Source organism: Grampus griseus (genome assembly GCF_964374135.1).
Source record: "Grampus griseus genome assembly, chromosome: 12".
Taxonomy (NCBI): domain Eukaryota; kingdom Metazoa; phylum Chordata; class Mammalia; order Artiodactyla; family Delphinidae; genus Grampus; species Grampus griseus.
This window is the reverse complement of record NC_139006.1, coordinates 66,712,327-66,730,848: the sequence shown is the minus strand read 5'-3', so window position 1 is coordinate 66,730,848 and position 18,522 is coordinate 66,712,327.

Below are 18,522 nucleotides of genomic sequence, written 5' to 3'. Positions count from 1 at the left end.
GTTTTCACATATTATCTCATGTATATTTCTACTATGACACTTACATGATTCTATTTTTGCTTGTTTACTTTCCTATCTGACCTTCCAACTACAAGCTTCTTGGGAAAATCTCTTGGCCACCTCTACTCCTCATGCATTATTTCATGTAATCCTCTAAAACTTTATGAACTAAGTGGCGAACTGCTATTATCTCTATGTTACATATGAGGAAACAAGCTCACCAAGGTTACACCACTTGGGCAACCTTATACCACCGGGAAACAGCAGAGCCAGGATGCGGGCACGAGTCCACCCAGTCCCAAAGCCCGTGTGTCACCATCCCATCACACTGAACAAGGGGAGGGGCTCGGTGCTAATGGAGGCCCAGACAGGAGAGAAAATGAGGGCTGCTTCCTGTTGGTTCCATCAGCTACCTGCATCCTCACTAACCAGGAACCACCCTCAAGTCTGGGGTAAGAAATGTCTAAAAATTATTCAAGCTCAATAGGGCACCCTTTCATTCATACATTCAAGAGAGGTTTAATGAGTGCCCCATGTGTGTCAACCTGTGCTAGAAGCTGTGGACACAAAACAGAGCTGGGCCCTGAACCCCTCCCTCTTTACTCTCCATGGACCTTGCAGGCTAAGGACCTGCTCCAGGAAAGGCTCCGTCTACCAGAAGGGGGCTGTCCCCAGCCCCATGCACAGCCTATCCACAGCCCTTCCACTTAGTTTGGGAAAATTTGGGCCCCATGGCAGGCATACATCTCTTCCTTGTGGGGCATTGGGGGAAGGAGACGGGGAGCCTGGGGAAAATGAGAAAAGGGTGGGTTGGACTCTAGTTTGTCCTCCCTCTCCTTGAGCAAGGCCACTTCCCATCAGTGAATTTATGGATCACAGCTAGGGTTTGGAACCACTCCTGAAATCCCTAGCTGATGAGGCAGAATCCCACACCAGCCCTAATTGCAGCCACTCACCTGTCCCCGCTGCCCTTATGAAATGTGTACTTATCTCCCGATAGGCTTCCACTGGTACAAGGCTTCTCAGCCTTAGCTATTGGTGTTTAGATTGGATAATTCTTTGCTGGGTGGGGCTGCCCTGTACACTGTTGGAAATTTAGCAGTATCTATGGCTTCTACCCTTGGCATCCCAATAGCAACAATGCCACCATCCCACTTATGACCACCAAAAATGTCTTTCAGACATCGCTAAATATTCCCTCAGGGTTGGGGGGGCAAAATTGGCCCCTGTTCTAGTACATTAAAAATTGCTCAGATGGACAAAACTATAATTCAGAAAGATACATGCACCCCTATGTTCACAGCAGCAGTATTCACAATAGCCAAGACATGGAAACAACCTAAGTGTCCATCAACAGATGAATGGATAAGGAAGATGTGGTACATATATACAATGGAATACTACTCAGCCATAAAAAGAATGAAATAATGCCATTTGCAGCAACATGAATGGACCTAGAGATTATCATACTAAGTGAAGTAAGTCAGGCAGAGAAAGACAAATACCATGGGATACCACTTATATGTGGAATCCAAAATACGACACAAATGAACCTATCTATGAAACAGAAACAGAATCACAGACATAGAGAGCAGATCGGCAGTTGCCAAGCATGAGAAGGTTGGAGAGGGATGGAGTGGGAGGCTGGGGTTAGCAGGTGTAAGCCTTTATATATAGAAAGGATAAACAACAAGGTCCTACTGTGTAGCACAGAGAACTATATTCAATATCTTATGATAAACCATAATGGAAAAGAAATTTAAAAAAGAATGTGCATATATATGTATAACTGAATCACTTTGCTGTACAGCAGTAACTAACACAACATTATAAATCAACTATATTTCAATTGAAAAAATAAGGTAAGAAAGAAGAAGAAGAAAAAAAGATGATTAAAAAATACGATGAGGATTGGTGCCTATGTTTTGGTTCGTATTGTCACATATTATTATAATTGCCCTTTCTATGGTCCTAAACAGTAATAAAACTTCAAAATTTAAAAAAAAAAAAAAAAAAACAATTACGCAGATGACCTCCAAGGTATCAAGTGGGGACCCACATGACCTGAGTGCCACGGAGAAGCCACTCTGAGGAGGAGAGCCCAGTGCAGCGAGGAATCTCCCTTGGAAGATGACCGCATAAGTGATGGATGTAGCCAGCATCCAGACACTCAGCTCAGCTCAAACACATCCAAGCTCAGCTCACCTGGAGACTCAGGAATGCTGAGCCATCGAAGTGTGCCCAGAGTTGCAGGGCATTTGTAGCAAGGCCCACGACAGGATAAGTTACAGGTTAATCCTCCCTGAGGTCTCAAATCTGAATGGCTCAATCATGGGCTTTTTTCCCCGTCATTTCCTGCCAGCTACCTGGTCGCCATGACTTCCTGAAATGCTTTTGTTAGAGTATCTTCTCTTTTTCTCACACGCTTACCTATAAAATGTGAACCTCTCCAGGAGAGCACAGTAAATCACTAACCTTTTATCTTGAAGTAACTAACAAATCCTTTGTCCTTAGGCCCTGGGGTAATTTGACACGTCAGCTGGCTTTGATGGGAAGTTTTCTGTGTCTCCTGGATCTTCTCAATAAATGGCTTTGCAGCCATATCTTCTACATGCCAGGATGAAATTGGCTGAATTTAAGTGTGTCAATTTGAAGAGAGCTTTTTCATCCTAACTCAGTGAACCCCAGAACTGGGGCAGCAAAGAGAGGAGGAAAGAGGAAGGGAAGAGGGAGACACTTGCCAATTTGACTTGCTACCTGCTTGTGACGAAGGCTGGTAGGGACTGTGACCTGCTGGAATGGTTTCTCAAGGAGCAATCATTCAGTAAGTATTGATCGACAATTTACTTTGTGCCAGACCCAGTAGGATTGATTAGAACCAACCTCCTTTGCAGGACTCGTGCTAAAGCAGCACTGGACTCAATGGCTCCCCAGTAAGGACTGGATCATGTGCCATTGGGAGTGTCTTGCCAAGAAATGGGGTCACATATCCTGCCCCAAATCAGTTCAGTTCTAACCATTATAATAGACAGGAAGGCCAAAGAGACCCTGACCCCACTGACTGCCCTGAAGAATTTCTGACCCTAAGTGGACAACAGAGACATTCTAGGAAATACCTGGGTCTTCAAGGTTTACTTCAGCTGGCCCAGAGGCCCAGGCTGATGTCATGTAATTGTGTGGACCTCACCCTGGAGCCCAAACCACTGGGCGAGCTGAAGTCCATCCCTCGCAGTTCTCCACAACAAGGAAATTAACTCATTTGAATTAACATTCCACTCTCTGTGTTTCTCCCCTTCCTGCATGGCTACAGATGTCCAGAAATTGGCTTGGCCACTGTAAGACCTACATTCCAGTGTTTCTCAATGTGGCATCCTAACCACCTGCGTCGAAGCCACTCATGGAGTGTGTTTAAAATGTGTGTTAAAAGGGACTACCCTGGTGGTTCAGTGGTTAAGAATCCGCCTTCCGATGCAGGGGACAAAGGTTCAATCCCTGGTCGGGGGACTAAGATCCCACATGCTGCGGGGCAACTAAGTCCACATGCTGCAACTACTGAGCCTGTGGCTGCAACTAGAGAGAAGCCCGTGCACTGCAACAAAAAGCCCGTGCACCGCAATGAAAGATCCCGCATACCACAACGAAGATCCCACGTGCCACAACTAAGAACTTACGCAGCCAAATGAATAAATAAAAAAATAAATATTAAAAAAATAATGTGTTAAAAAAGCAGCCCACCCTGGTCTAGATAAATCAATCCCAAGGTGGTAAGGACCAATTATCCGATTATTTCAATCACACAGTAGGTGATTCTTACCCACACCGATTTGGGAATCGTTGGAACGTAAAAAGAGCACAGACGCTGAGACCAGACTGACCTAGGTTCAAACCCAACCCTGCTCGTTCTGGACTGTATGACTTTAAGCTAGTTATTTAGCCTCTTCTTCATTTCTAAAACGGGGAAAATAAAGTCTTCTTCATTGGCTTTGTTATGAGAATCAATACAATCATGTGTAGAAATGGCTCAGTCCATTGTATGTGCTCAAGGATGGTAGGCTGCTGTTACTGTCTCCACAGTTTTGTCGAATTTAGACAAATGATCAAACCAACTGCTGGTCCTCGGAGTGCCTGGATCTTTCTGGAAGCTTCTAGCTGCATTCCTGCTGCAGATTACAATAGCCAAAACTGGGAGAACATGATCCAGGATCATTGCTCCCCTCCACTGGAATCTCTGAGGCCCTGAGGACCTAACAGAACTTTTAAGCTACCAGAACTCCCAGAAGGAAAGGCAGACAGATTGCTGGGGAGAAAGATCCTGCAAATCCATCCACTCCTTTATAAACTCTCAAGCCCCAGGACTTCTAAAGGTCCTGATCTCAGCAACACACCCATCACACTGAACTGGCCTTGCCTGCAGCTCCACTGTGCCAGGACAGGTGCCTAAAACGCAACTGACAGGCACGGTGTGATAAGAAAGCTATTTTCTGAGTCTGCACAAGGGATGTTTAATATCCTAGAGCTCATACAAATGGAAGAGGCTGCTAAACAGCAGTGTCAGAGAGTTCTGCATAAGAGCATTATGCATTTTGCAAGGAAATTATTTTTAAAAGCTTTCCACTGACAGTTTCTTCAAAGAGAGACATTGTTCCTTTCAGTATTTCCTGTGTTCTAACATAGATGAGCAGCTTAGACCTGCTTATAGGGTGACTAAGTGCTCCTTTACGCTCTTATTTCTACCCTGGATTATTCTAAGCCCTCAGATTCAGACAGAAATCAAGTCCCAAGCCTGGGCGTTCAGCAGAAGGTCTCCTGATCACCAAGTTCTGAGCCGAAAGAGCAAGACTTCATTTTAAAAGGGAGGTTTCTCCAGGTGGGTATTCTTGGGACTAATCCTTACTTCACAGCCTCACCCATCACCGTCCTCATTCATCCCAGGGTCCTGCGAGTGTTAAAGTCCTGATACAGACTGAATGTCTGTGTCCCCCCAAAAGTCATATGTTAAAAGAATCTTTAATGAGATGGTATTGGGAAGTGGGGCCTTTGGAGGTGATTAGGTCATGAAGGTGGAGCCCTCAAGAATGGGATTAGTGCCCTTCTAAAAGAAACCTCAAAGAGCTCCCTCACCCCTTCCACCATGTGGGGACACAGTGAGAAGAGGGGACAGGCACCTTGAACCTGGAAGAAGGCCCTCACTAGACCCTGAATCTACAGGCACCTTCCCCTCCGCCAGAACTGTGAGAAATAAATTTCTGTTGTTTGTAAGCCACACAGTCTATGGTATTTTGTGATAGCAGCCCAAACCAAGACAGGTCCTATAAGAAGCCTGCCTAGCTAGGATTTTAAAGACTTACTGAAATATCTCAGGAATTTCAAACATAAGGGACTTCATCTGTGTTTTTGATTTTTGTTTCTTAATTTGGGTGGTGGGCACATGAATATCCATTATTTTATCCTGTATGTCTGAAATATTTCATTAAAAATAATGCTTCCCAAATATCATATACTATCACTTATATGTGGAATCTAGAAAAATGGTACAGATGAACTTATTTGCAAAGCAGCAATAGAGACACAGATGTAGAGAACAAACATATGGACACCAAGGGGGGAAGCGGCAGGGTGGGATGAATTGGGAGATTGGGATTGACATATATACACTACTATATATAAAATAGATAACTAATGAGAAGCTACTGTATAGCAGAGGGAACTCTACTCAATGCTCTGTGGTGACCTAAATGGGAAGGAAATCTAAAAAAAGAGGGGATATATGTATATATATAACTGATTCACTTTGCTGTACAGCAGAAACTAATACAACATTGTAAAGCAATTATACTCTAATAAAAATTAATTTAGGGCTTCCTTGGTGGTGCAGTGGTTGAGAGTCCGCCTGCCGATGCAGGGGACACGGGTTCGTGCCCCGGTCTGGGAAGATCCCACATGCCGCGGAGCAGCTGGGCCCGTGAGCCATGGCCGCTGAGCCTGTGCATCCGGAGCCTGTGCTCCACAACGGGAGAGGCCACAACAGTGAGAGGCCCGCGTACCGCAAAAAAAAAATTAATTTAAAAAAATGTTTCCAGATATCCAATGAATATGCCCAAGAAAATGTCTTGTCAATAGTCCCTAATCTCCAAGGTATCACCAGCCTGTGACATGGATTCCTTCTCCCTCTCCTTTGATCATCCTGGCACATGGTAACTATGAATCTCTACCAGACAACATCTTTTGAGAGCAGAGACCTTTGAATTTCCAACATATTGCACAGGGACGGACATCTGGTAAGTGCTACTTATTGAATTTTTTGTTCATTAAATTGAGGTCTTTAGAACCTCTTAGAACCACAGCTTTCCCCCTCTCTCTTCTCCCTAAACAGATCCATTGCATGCTGGCTGAGGCCATTCCAGTATACATACATTTTATGACAGTGTGACAGAATCTTGAGTTGTACAATATGGATTTTATAAATTACACACATCCATGTTCATATTAATGAAGTCAGTTTGGCATGAGTTTAAAGCATAGCTAGTTTTCCAAAGCTTATGCTGTTCTCATACTCCCTTCAGTTATCCCTCTGCTTTTTTTTTTTCCTCTAGCCTGTACACTTGAGTTATTTTTCTTCTTTCAAGGTCACCCCACTTCCATCTTCCATTTCAAAAAGCACTTGAACTCTGATCAAAGAAATGTCCTGCTTGGGCTTTCTGCTGTTCATGGCTCACAGCAGCCCCCTCCCAGCTCCCCTGAGCAGACGGTCTCACCCAGCTATTTCCTGAATTCCCCTGTCACTCCTTCTCTCTCCTTCCCTCTTCTCAGCCCATGGATTCTTGGAAAGTCCAGGTTCGCTCACAATGAGACTCCCCAGAGTCACCATCTAGGCTTTCCGATCCCATGTCACTGTTCCTCCTTGTACTCTGCTTCCTCCACCTGTGAGTGTAAATAAGCTGGGCCAGGAATCTGCAGGCAAAAGGTTCTCCTGGCTTTCAGACACATCTCTGCCATGGAGCCATGATGTTCCCACCAGTCTGATCTCCGCAAACCCAGACGTAGTCCATGATGCTCTTTGCTCTGACTTATGTGTACTTAAAATGGGAGGTGGGGGTACAGGCACAGCCTGTCTTTCTGGAACCCCACAATGCTATCAACTTTTTCCATTCAACTTGTACACAGTGAGAGTCCCTGCGCCCACAGGTACCATGAGGGTACCTGGGTAGGGAGAGCTTTAATAACCACCCACCATAACCAACAGCTCTTCCTCTCTGATCTTGTTTGCCCAATGCCCCTCACCCTCTATACCCCCATTCCTCTCCCACATCCAACAGAAGGGTCTGTGTGTCTCTTCAGCCCAAATTGTGGACAGAGTTTCTATTGTCTTTGTTTATCCGAGGGGCTACTCAGTGAATGTAAACAGATCATCGGAACTAGGAAATGTCTCCTAGCTCTGCACCACATGTATACCTGTACCAGCTGAGATACTCTATGATGCTGACATTGGCCTTGTTGAAAGTGATTGCACATCATTTCTCACTTACCTCTCACTCCCAAGACTTCAGCCAAGTAGCTGTGCCCTCCAAATCAAAAGGCATCTAAGTAAATAGGTTTTCTGCTACAGAGTAGATTAAAAGCAATTTCAGAAAAATAATATCCTTAATCATCTAATACTTAGTTGACCCTAGATTGGGTGGTGTTCTTCAAGGACTAGGAATCAGAGCAAACAATTTTTCTGGAGATAAATTCACTGGTAGCTTTTCCCAATTTTGAGCTAGAGTATCTCACATTTGGTCATTTTTCATACCAAGGAGAGAAAGCAATCTCAGTAAGGGCTGAAATCAATAGTTTTGCATCCTCCTCCTCCAAGGTGCTTGGGAAGAGTCAACACTCTTCTCAAGGCTAGATGCCCATCACTAATACTGACTCTACATCAGAACACGTCCACCTCTATGAACAATAATCCTTGTTTCCCTCCCTAAGAGCTTCGTCACTGTCAGATCGATCTTTCATTGATGGCGACCTAGACATAAAAACCACAGTCACAGTCAAAATCCTGACAGAAAAAGTTTAGTATCTGAAGAGACAATAACTGTATAACTAACAAATTCTTATAATAATTAAAACAAATTCATGCAGCGTGTATAAGGAAGAAACAATAGATTTATTTCATTATTACTAAATTCATTTATAGAACACTGAACATTAAATGGTAAATATAATATTCATTGATTAAAGATATGAATTCACCAAAAGTTTTATTGGAAGAAATTGAGAATTAGAGTTGTTTATGGTATGAGAGGGACAAAGGCTAATGCCACCAGTTACTTTAACCAATTAGTATTTGGGTGACAAGAAAGAGGGGTGCTGATGTCTTAGGTTCAGTACCTAGAAGCTGACTCTGAGATGAAGATTTATTAAGAAAATGCTCCCAGGAAAAATCAACAAGAAGGTAGACAAAAAACTTATCTACTAAACATAGATGACTTTAAAGGTAAAAAAAAAATGTGTCTTAGAGCCTTGTTATTCTCAGTGTGGGCTTTGACCAACAGCATTGGCAACACCTACAAGACTCTTAGAAATGCAGGATCTCAGGTCCCACTCTAGACCTACTGATTCAGAATTTGAATACTGAAAATATGTCCAGGCAGTTTGAATGTACTTTAAATTTTAAGAAGCATTTCCTTATATAAAGCTGGCTTACAGCTATGATCAATCTAAAAAGAACAAGAGATTCTAATGTCTACTGCCTACAGATCCATTACCCAATTCATATGTCCAATTCTTGTTTAAACTTTTCTTGTAAATAAGGAATAATTATCTGTTAAAATTTGTTTCTGCTGTTAAATGATGAACTCTGAGAGGTCAGGGACTGTAATCTGTGAGATAGACAGACAGATAGATCTCCAAGTGTACAGTTAAGGTTCAGTAAATGTACTCGAGTCTCATCTCTTGGTAGCAATATAAAGCCAGCAAAAATGAATATTTCAAAAATGTTAGCAATAACACTAATGGCTAATTCTGTAACAAACACTTATGGAATATCTATCATGTTCCAAGCATGTGCCAGACATTAGAGTGAAAAGATGAAATGAAGGAAAATACGAGAGAAAATACAGAGGAGAAACTTATCAATAGAATAATTCAAGAAAACTTTCCAGAATTGAAAATACATTGAATTACCTGATCCAAAAGGCCCACTGAATTTCTAACACAATAGTGAAACTAGACCAGGGCACTGTGATTGAGGGAAAGATTCTACAAGTCTCCAGAGAGAAAGGCAAGTTACATACAATGTCTAAGAGATGAGCATGGCTTCCGACTTTTCAACAGCAACACTAGCAACAAGAAGATGCTGTAGCAAAGCCTTCAAAATTATGAAGGAAAATTATCTCCAACTTAGAATTGTCTACCCAGCTAAACTATCAATCAGAAATAAATTATCAATCACATATGAAGATGGAAAATAAAGATGTTCAAATACAAGAAATGGCTTAAAAACTTTACCTCCCATGTTCTCTTTCTCAAGATGTGACTAGATGGTACCAATAGAGTACCACAGAATAAATCAAGAGAGCAGTAAATGCAAGAAAGAAAGAAGTGAAGGGAATTCCCAAGAAGACAATGAAGAGAGATCCCAGAATGACTGTTGTGCATCAGACTGAGAAGGCAACAAGAGCAGATCAGAGAAGGGTGACTCAGGAGATTGACAGCAGAAGGATGCCCACTGCCATTGTGCTATGCCCTTAAGAACAGAAGGCCTGAATGAGTCTGGCCCAGATTCTAATCTGTACCTGTCTTGTCTTGAACACGAACGAGCTGATGAAATCCTTGCTCTCCCCACCATACTTGCTGCCTGGCCATCTTAGGACACTCATTTTGTTCCACAGAAATGTTCTGCTTTGACCTAGGCCTGAGAGCTTAAGATAAACTCTAGAGATCTTTGAAGCAAAAATACACAGCGGTCCACTTCCCATGCCTATACTCCTGCTGGATATTTAGTACCTGACCACACAAGAGCCCAACTAGGGTGAGCCTTGGGTTTCAAGGAATCTCTCACGACTTTGCTCATTCACTCTCCCAAAAGGAGCACCTATCAGCTCTCAGATTTCTTAGGGAATCTGAGACTGTTCAGTCTGTCTTCTACTGAGAGCCTTCATCTGCTGCTTTTTCCTTGCACAGTTGTGTTTGTTCTTGCTACTCAGTGTGTCCAAACTAAATAATGTGTTGTTTAATAATACTTAACTAGGTGATATAATTATAAAGAAAAGCAAGGGAATGATTAACACAAAAATTAAGACAGTGGTTACCTCTAGTGGGGGAAAGGAAGGTGAATGCAATAATAAAGGGGAGTCTCTAAGACAGTGGTAATGCTGTACTTCTTAACCTGAGTGTTGGATTATTCCTTAAACTAGATATAGATATATAGATACATAGATACATACTCATTATACATTTTTATACTATATCTCTATGTATGGTATACTTCATAATAAAGCACAATTTTTTAAAAGGAAGTGGATTTGAAAAACTTTAAATAGATCAAATAAATAGGCAGAATCAGATGAAGGCAAGGGAAGATTTAAAGTTGAAGCCAGGTTCTCTGGCTTGGACAAGGGATTAAATAGTGGTAACATTTACTGAAATGGGATACAACCAGAGGAGTATATCTGAAAAAAGAAGATTGTACACAGAAGGGTGGAAGCCTTATAGAACTTCAAGGATGAGATATCTGATAGACAATAGAAATATATGCGTTCAGAACTCCAGAGAGGAGCCTGGGCTGAAGAAGTACATCTGGCAGTTGGAGGATATAGTTGGCAGTTAAAGCTATGACACTAAATGATATTGCTGAAAGAAGCACATCAAACAAGAAGGGAAGGACCCTATGGAGAATCAAGATTTGAGAGCTGGGATTTCCTTGGCCGTCCAGTGGTTAAGATTCTACCTTCCAATGTAAGAGGCTCGGGTTCAGCCCCTGCTTGGGGAACTAAGATCCCACAAGCCACGGGGTGTGGCCAAAAACTAAAAAAAAAAAAAAAAAAAAAGATTTGAGAGCAAACTGGAGAGACTTTGACTCAAAGTTCTTAGAGCTGACAGTGAAAGTTTATAATTTACTAATGGAGCTGTCTTGCTAAGGACATTTAGTTTGCATCTGGGTTTCATTTGGTTTGGTTTGATTAGAATACCTGCCAACACATTTGCCCCTTTGGGTCTTGGGAGGCTATAATTGATCGGTATCTAGGAGGGAGAAAAAGAGGATAAACTAGGACCTGGAATCTCTTCATAAAGATGTAATGGTTCCAAAGACCTTGAGAAGTTCAACCAGAAGTTCACTAGTAGCAAATAAGTACCAGGTATAAGACAAAATGGGAAGGAAGGGATCAGGGATAAGATAAGCAAAGGGTCAAGAAGAGAAAGCTTAGAGCAGGTGTCCAAGCAGATAGACTGGGATGAGGAGACCAACAAAACAGGGTGTAAACAAGCATTGATCTGATACTAAAACCAAAGAAAGACATTACAGTGAAAATGAAACTATAGAGCAATATCACTCATAAACAGAGACAAAAATTTTTAACAAAATATAACAAGCAATCAAAAACAATATATATTATTTTTAAAGCATAATATACCAAATATACCAAGTAGGATTTATCAAAGAAAAAACTGTAAAGGAAAACTATCTCTCTACTCATAGCATTACTGATACCAAATGTGTGGATTTCCCACACCAAGCTATTCTCCAGTTTCTTGCAGACATCAATTGGGTGTCCTACAATTTCATTCAATTCTGATACTAACTACTCAGAGTTAGTACAGACCTCACAGGTTTAGGGCTCAGTCCCACAAGACTGTCCCCCACTTCACATGCCCATTGCAAGCAGTGGATTCCCAGATTACCCACACTTCTGTTCTACTTGGCTACAAACTGAAGATTCCCATGACCCCTTCCTCAGGTTTGATAACTTGCTATAACAGCTCACAGAACTCAGAGAAACACTTAACATATGTTTACCAGTATTTAATATAAAGGATACAAATAAACAGCCAGATGAAGATGTATACAGGGTGAGGTCCAGAAGAGTCCTGAGCAGAGGAGCTTCTGTCCCTGTGGAGCTGGGGTGTGCCACCCTCTTGTTATGTGGATGTTCACCAACCCAGAAGCTCTCCAAACCTGTAGTTAAGAGTTTTTTTAATGGAGGCTTCAACATGTAGGCATGATCAATTATCAACTCAATCTCCAGCCCTTCTTCCCTCCCTGGAGGATGGGGTTTGAAGCTAAAAGTTCCAAGCTTCTAATCATGGCTTGGTCATTTTTGTGATCAGCCTCTATCCTAAAGCTATCCAGAAGCCCACCAAGAGTTACCTCACTGGAACCAAAGATGCTCCTATCACCTAGGAAATTCCAAGGGATTTACGAGCTCCGTGTAAGATAGTCCTATCACTCAGGAAATTACAAGAGTTTTTGGAGCTCTGTGTCAGGAACTAGGATCAAAGACTAAATATTAGAGAAAAAGATGCTCCTAGCATCCCTATCACTCAGGAAATTACAAGCATTTTAGGAGCTCTGTGTTAAGAATCAAGGGCAGAGGCCTGATGTGTGTGTGTGTGTGTGTGTGTGTGTGTGTGTAATGTCACAAATGGCATATGATGTTCAAAAATCAGTGAAATCACCATATCAAGAAATTAAAGCATTTGGCAAAATTCAACACTCACTCATAAGAAGGCAGGAAGGAAGGAAGGAGGGAGGGAGGGAGGGAGGGAAGGAAAGAAGGAAGGAAGGAAGGAAGGAAGAAAGGAAGGAAGGAAGGAAGAAAAGAAAAGAAAGATCTGTCTCAGCAAATTAGTAACCTGACAAATGACATCTGAAAAAAATGTACAGCTAATATTTTACTTAGTGTCGAAAACTCAGTGCTTTCCCCTCTAATAGCAAGAAAGGCAAGGATGTCCACTCTCACCACTTCTATCCAACACTGTACTGGAGACCTGAGACACAACAATAAGAAAAGAAAAAAAGACATAAACATATTGGAAAGGAGGAATTAAAAGTATCTATTTGCAAGCAGCATGATCATGTACATAGAAATTCTTAGGGAATGTAGTAAAATGAGCTGTGACAAGTGCTAAGAGGTGAATTTAGCAAGGTCTCAGGACATATGGTCACTATACAAAATTCAATGTATTCTATACACTAGCAATGAGCAATTGAAAATTGAAATTTAAAAACAATATAATATATAGTATCATCCCCAAACACAAAATATTTATGAATAAATTTAACAAAATATGTATAAGATCTATAGCTAAAACTGATAAATCATTGCTGAAAGAAACTAAAAAGATTTAAATAAGTGGAGAGAGATGCCATACTTAGGGATTGTAAGATTCAATACTGTTAAGATGCAAATTCTCCACAAATTAATATACAGATTTAATGTTATCCCAATCAAAATGCTAGCAGACATTTTATAGAAATTGACCAAGCTGATTCTAAAATGCAAAGAACCATAAATATCAAAACAATCTTTTTAAAGGAAAAATTTTTAAATATTAGTGAATTTGTATGACCTGATACCAAGACTTACTATAAATCCACAGTACTCAAGATAGTGTGTATTGTCATAAAGTCAGATATATAGATCCATAGACCAGAACAAAGAATCCAAAAAATAGAAGCATGCATATATGGTCACTTGATTTTCACAAAGGCACCAAGGAAATTCAGCGAAGGAAAGGATAGTCTTTTCAACAACTGGTGCTGAAACAATGGGATATTTATATGGATAAAAATTAACCTTAACCCTTATGTCACACCACACACAAAAGTTAATTCAAAATGTACCATACATCTAAACATAAAAGGTAAAACTTCTAGAAGAAAACATAGTAGAAATCTCTGTGACCTTGAAGGCATCTCAGATAGGTTATGAAAAGCATAAAGCATAAAAGGAAAAAAAAAGATAAAATGAACTTTATCAAATTTAAACACTTTCATTTGATGAAAGACACCACTGATAAAATGAAAAAGTAAGCCACAGACTGGGAGAAAATGTATACAATTCATATATATGCCAAAGGACGTGTATCCAGAATATATTTCAAAACTCTCAATTTGATAAATAATAAATCAAACAATAAAATTTAGAATGGGTAACTGACACTTTACAAAATAAGTGATTTAAATAGTCAGTGACCACATGAGAAGGTGCTCAATATCAAGTCATCTAGAAATGTAAAATAAAACCACAATGAAATACCTCTGCACACCTACTGGCACTAGAATGGTTAAAATTAAAAATACTAATAATACCAAGTGTTGGCAACAACTTGGAGCAACTAGAATTCCCACGCATTGCAGGTGGGAGTGTGAAACGAGACAACCACTTGGGGAAAGTTTGGCAGTTCCTTATAAATTTAAAATATACATATTATGTGAACTATCAACTCCATTCCAAGGTATTACATAATAGCCGAAAAACTACGAATAGTGGACAACTGACTATTTCAAATCTGAATTTATTATTTCCACTAACAAAGAAATGCAATCAACACTTTTCCCTTACAATTATAATTCATTAGAAAACTTCTAGGGCTTCCCTGGTGGTGCAGTGATTGAGAATCCGCCTGCCAATGCAGGGGACATGGGTTCGAGCCCTGGTCTGGGAAGATCCCACATGCCGCGGAGCAACTAAGCCCGTGTGCCACAACTACTGAGCCTGCGCGCCACAACTACTGAGCCTGCGCTCTAGAGCCTGTGAGCCACAACTCCTGAAGCCTACACACCACAACTACTGAATTCCGTGAACCTAGAGCCCGTGCTCCGCAACAAGAGAAGCCACGACAATGAGAAGCCCGTGCACCACAACAAAGAGTAGCCCCCGCTCACTGCAGCTAGAGAAAGCCCACGCGCAGCAACAAAGACCCAACACAGCCAAAAATAAATAAATAAATTTATTTTAAAAAAAGAAGAAAACTTCTATGCTCCCCAGTTTCTGGTTAGATAAGGAAACTCTTAGAAGACAAGGGTCTGTGCCTTATTTAGTTTTGGATCCTTAGTACCTAGTTTACGCCTGGCACATAGTAAATACTAAACAAATATTTGTTGGTCATGATATAATTCAGCACAATTTTAGGTCCTTCAAGGAACATGATATTACTTTAAATCACAACATTAGCACAATTTATAACAGGTGTGTTTCCCCTTCATCCTTTTCTGGGGACTCTACTGGAACCTCTCAGCATCTTCCATAGTGGTTGATGTTACCACTCTGCAGAGGTCTGGGATCAGGATTGTGAAGACAGCTGTTCCTCTTTTTATTGCCCTGGACTAAGATTGTGCAGCGATAAATGACGAAAACACTAAGCAATATAATTCTAAAATCAGAAGGGTTCTAGATCAAGTCTCAAAGGGAGCTAGCTGACAACTCATTCTTTCCTCTGATTTAAGGGAAATTTTACTGCCAGATGTGAGAGCCTCATGAAATAAGGAAAAAGACAATGAATTAGGTCCCTAGGTCTCCCAATCAAATCATTAATATCGAATTCAGTGGGGTCCAATAACTAGTTTAACTTGGGTATGATTCCAAGATTAATTCCAAACCACAACTGGGTAAGTAGATAATATAAAACTAAAGTGACAATAAGAATTATATTTCACTCTGAATTGACATTATTATTTTCAAGCTCAGCTCAACTGAGAAAAAAATCAAAAGTACAACATTCTAAGCAGCTTCCAGGAAAATAATATTTTAAAAAAATCCTTACGACAAAGGTGGTTCACCCCTCTGTTTCTAAGCAGGAAGTGGTCTGGAACATCAGCAGGTTAACACAATTAATTGTTCCACGCATGGCAGCTAAGAGTCTTCCCTTCATTATGGCTGTTCTTGTAAAGGCGATGAAAATGCCAAAGTTTAAAAAGTGTTTTAAGATAACATACAGGCTCCAAAAGCCTGGGAAGATTAGGGATCATTATAAAATGGAAATATAAGATGGGCTATGGTTTTTCCAGTTCAATCACTACATTGTTTATTCCTCTTATTTTCCAGTCTCTTTTATCATAATTGTTGTTTCTTTTCTTTGAAGAGATGTTTGGTACTTGGCAAAACTCTCCAAAGGGCCCAGAAGGTCTTTCCTGCAGACTTTGCAAGTTTTAGTCACTGGTTTCTCAAATAATTGTATCTGTTATAAAAGAAGACACAGTCATCTTAACTTTCTAGAGGTTGTCTGAAAAGTTTCAGGCACACTTAACTGATGAAAGAAAGCTGCTTGGCGAGGAAGTTGTATAGGCTGGATTTTGATATATCGCACTGATCTAGATTCCTCTTAGAGACTGCTGTTTATTATGTGACCTTGGCCTAATGACTTAGCATCACTGAGCCTCAGTTTCCTTCTCCATAAAAATATTATTGTTGGGATTATATAATGATCTAGGTAAAATAATGATCTGTGCCTGACACATAGTTAACCCTCAATAAAGGTACATTTAAGAGGATGAGGGAAGTAACTGGTCAAAGAGGAGGGAAATGGAGGGAAGGAGAGAAAACAGACAAAAATTACAGAAGCCAGAGGAGGGGAAAAAGGTAAAACAAGGCACTCCACCCTGAAGTTATAGAAACCAACTGAATATGATCTACGGCCAATTCATCAGGAGGGTACTCATACCAAGATTTCACAAGTTATCCTTTGCTTTGTGGGTGCTCAATAAATTGACAATGACTTGTATGATCTTTGCTCATCCCTCACCTTATATTCCTTCAAAGATATTGATTGGAGAACTGTTATTTAATGGGATAGTAGGGAAAATTGGTAAATATTTAGGGCATCAAGTTTGAAAAACTATGAAATGTCCATTCCATCAATTGATAAATTGCCAGGTTTTTGTTTCATTTGCACGGATGTCCTACCAAATGGGCAGTGCTCCTTAAGGGAAAATTTTGGTCTCTGTGTCCCCAGTATGTGACACCCAGGAAGTCTCAGTAAAGATTTCTTGAAATGAGTGAAGTCCAACATTCCATGGGGTTCAGTACTGAAAAAATAAGAAAACCTTAAAAATAGGTCTTTGTCCTCCAGGAATCAATACTCTCGAGTTGGAAAGTGAGATCAGTGCAGGCTGGATCAGTCTGGAAAGACTTTGCAGATTTCCTCAGCAGGGACTACCTGCAGAAGAATCCTTGGAGGAAATGGGGCAGCATAAGAGTCTTAGTAGAAAGTACAATTACCTCCTAATACTGACTCTCAGGGGTGAGGCTCCTGAATGAAGCAGATGTGAGAGGAAGCTTGAAAAACACTGGCCAAGAGCATCATAGGATGAGCCAAAAAAAACTTAAAGGCTTTCTTGTCCGACTCTTTCATTTTTCAGATGAAGATGTTAGACCGAGAAAGATGAAAGGATTTCCCCAGAGTCACATAGCAAGTTCAGACCTCAGGACCCCTAACTTCGAGTTTTTGCAATATTTGCTATTCCATGAAGACTTTTCTGTCTGTCAAGAAAAACTCCAGTGATTAACTGAGTATCTGCCTCCCAGGCTCATCCAGTCCATCAGAGTGGATCACCGGCGATTCACTGCTGTGTTTCCAAACGCCTTCTTTCTCTTAGCATTGGCATCAGCACTTTTGGTCCATCTATAGGAACAATGTTAATTATATTGCCATATTAATCATTTCAGCAGAAAGAAATAAAATAGAGGAATGAGTATCACTTCTAACTTTGGAAAAGAGTGTCTTAATCTTTTGTTTTGTTTTGTTATCTCTCATACACCCAAAGAGCAGCCCCCAACATCCCTCCCCAGGCTGCAGCCTTCCTCTCCTTCAACTACACGTGCACTTACATCCATTGGTTTTTGTTCCAGCTCTTTCCTTGGCCTACAGTAATCTTCCCCAACTCCCACCCCATCCCCTTCTTCATCTACTCAACCAACAAGATGTCATTTAAAAGCTTCCTCTTATGAAAGGCTTCTCAGATTACTCAAAATCATAACAAATGTTTCTTGTCTCTGAGAAGCTGCACAGAAGTGCAGCCTCTGCCTCTATTTCAGGTCTTAGATCCTCAACTTAGATATCATTCCGATCACCCTCTAGATTTCAAGTCTCCAGGAAGCAGAAATAAGATGCATCCTTTTTCAGTGTTTCACAAAATATCACAGAGGAAATGTTGAGTACATGTCTGTTCAATGAAGAGATAAATGAAATATCTCTTCCAATTTGCATATTTCAGAATACTTAGTATGTCTGAGGAACTATGTAAATTATCATATTTTAATAATTTCATTACTGAAGGATAGTTATAGGGTGATAACAGAATCCAACTCAAAAATAAATTTATTATTACTTTAGGAAATAATACTAATGAGTTTAAGTAAGGAAATAAATTTTTAAGAAAGGTTAACTAGGCCAACAGAGCAGCTGGGATTTGAGGTTCTCTGGCAAAGTGATCCATGATCCCTCATGATAAAGAAAAATAATGCAGGAAGGCCACCCTGACAGCACCGCACAGCTGTACAGTCAGGGATCCACAGCGTCAGAGAAGGAATGGAGGCGGGG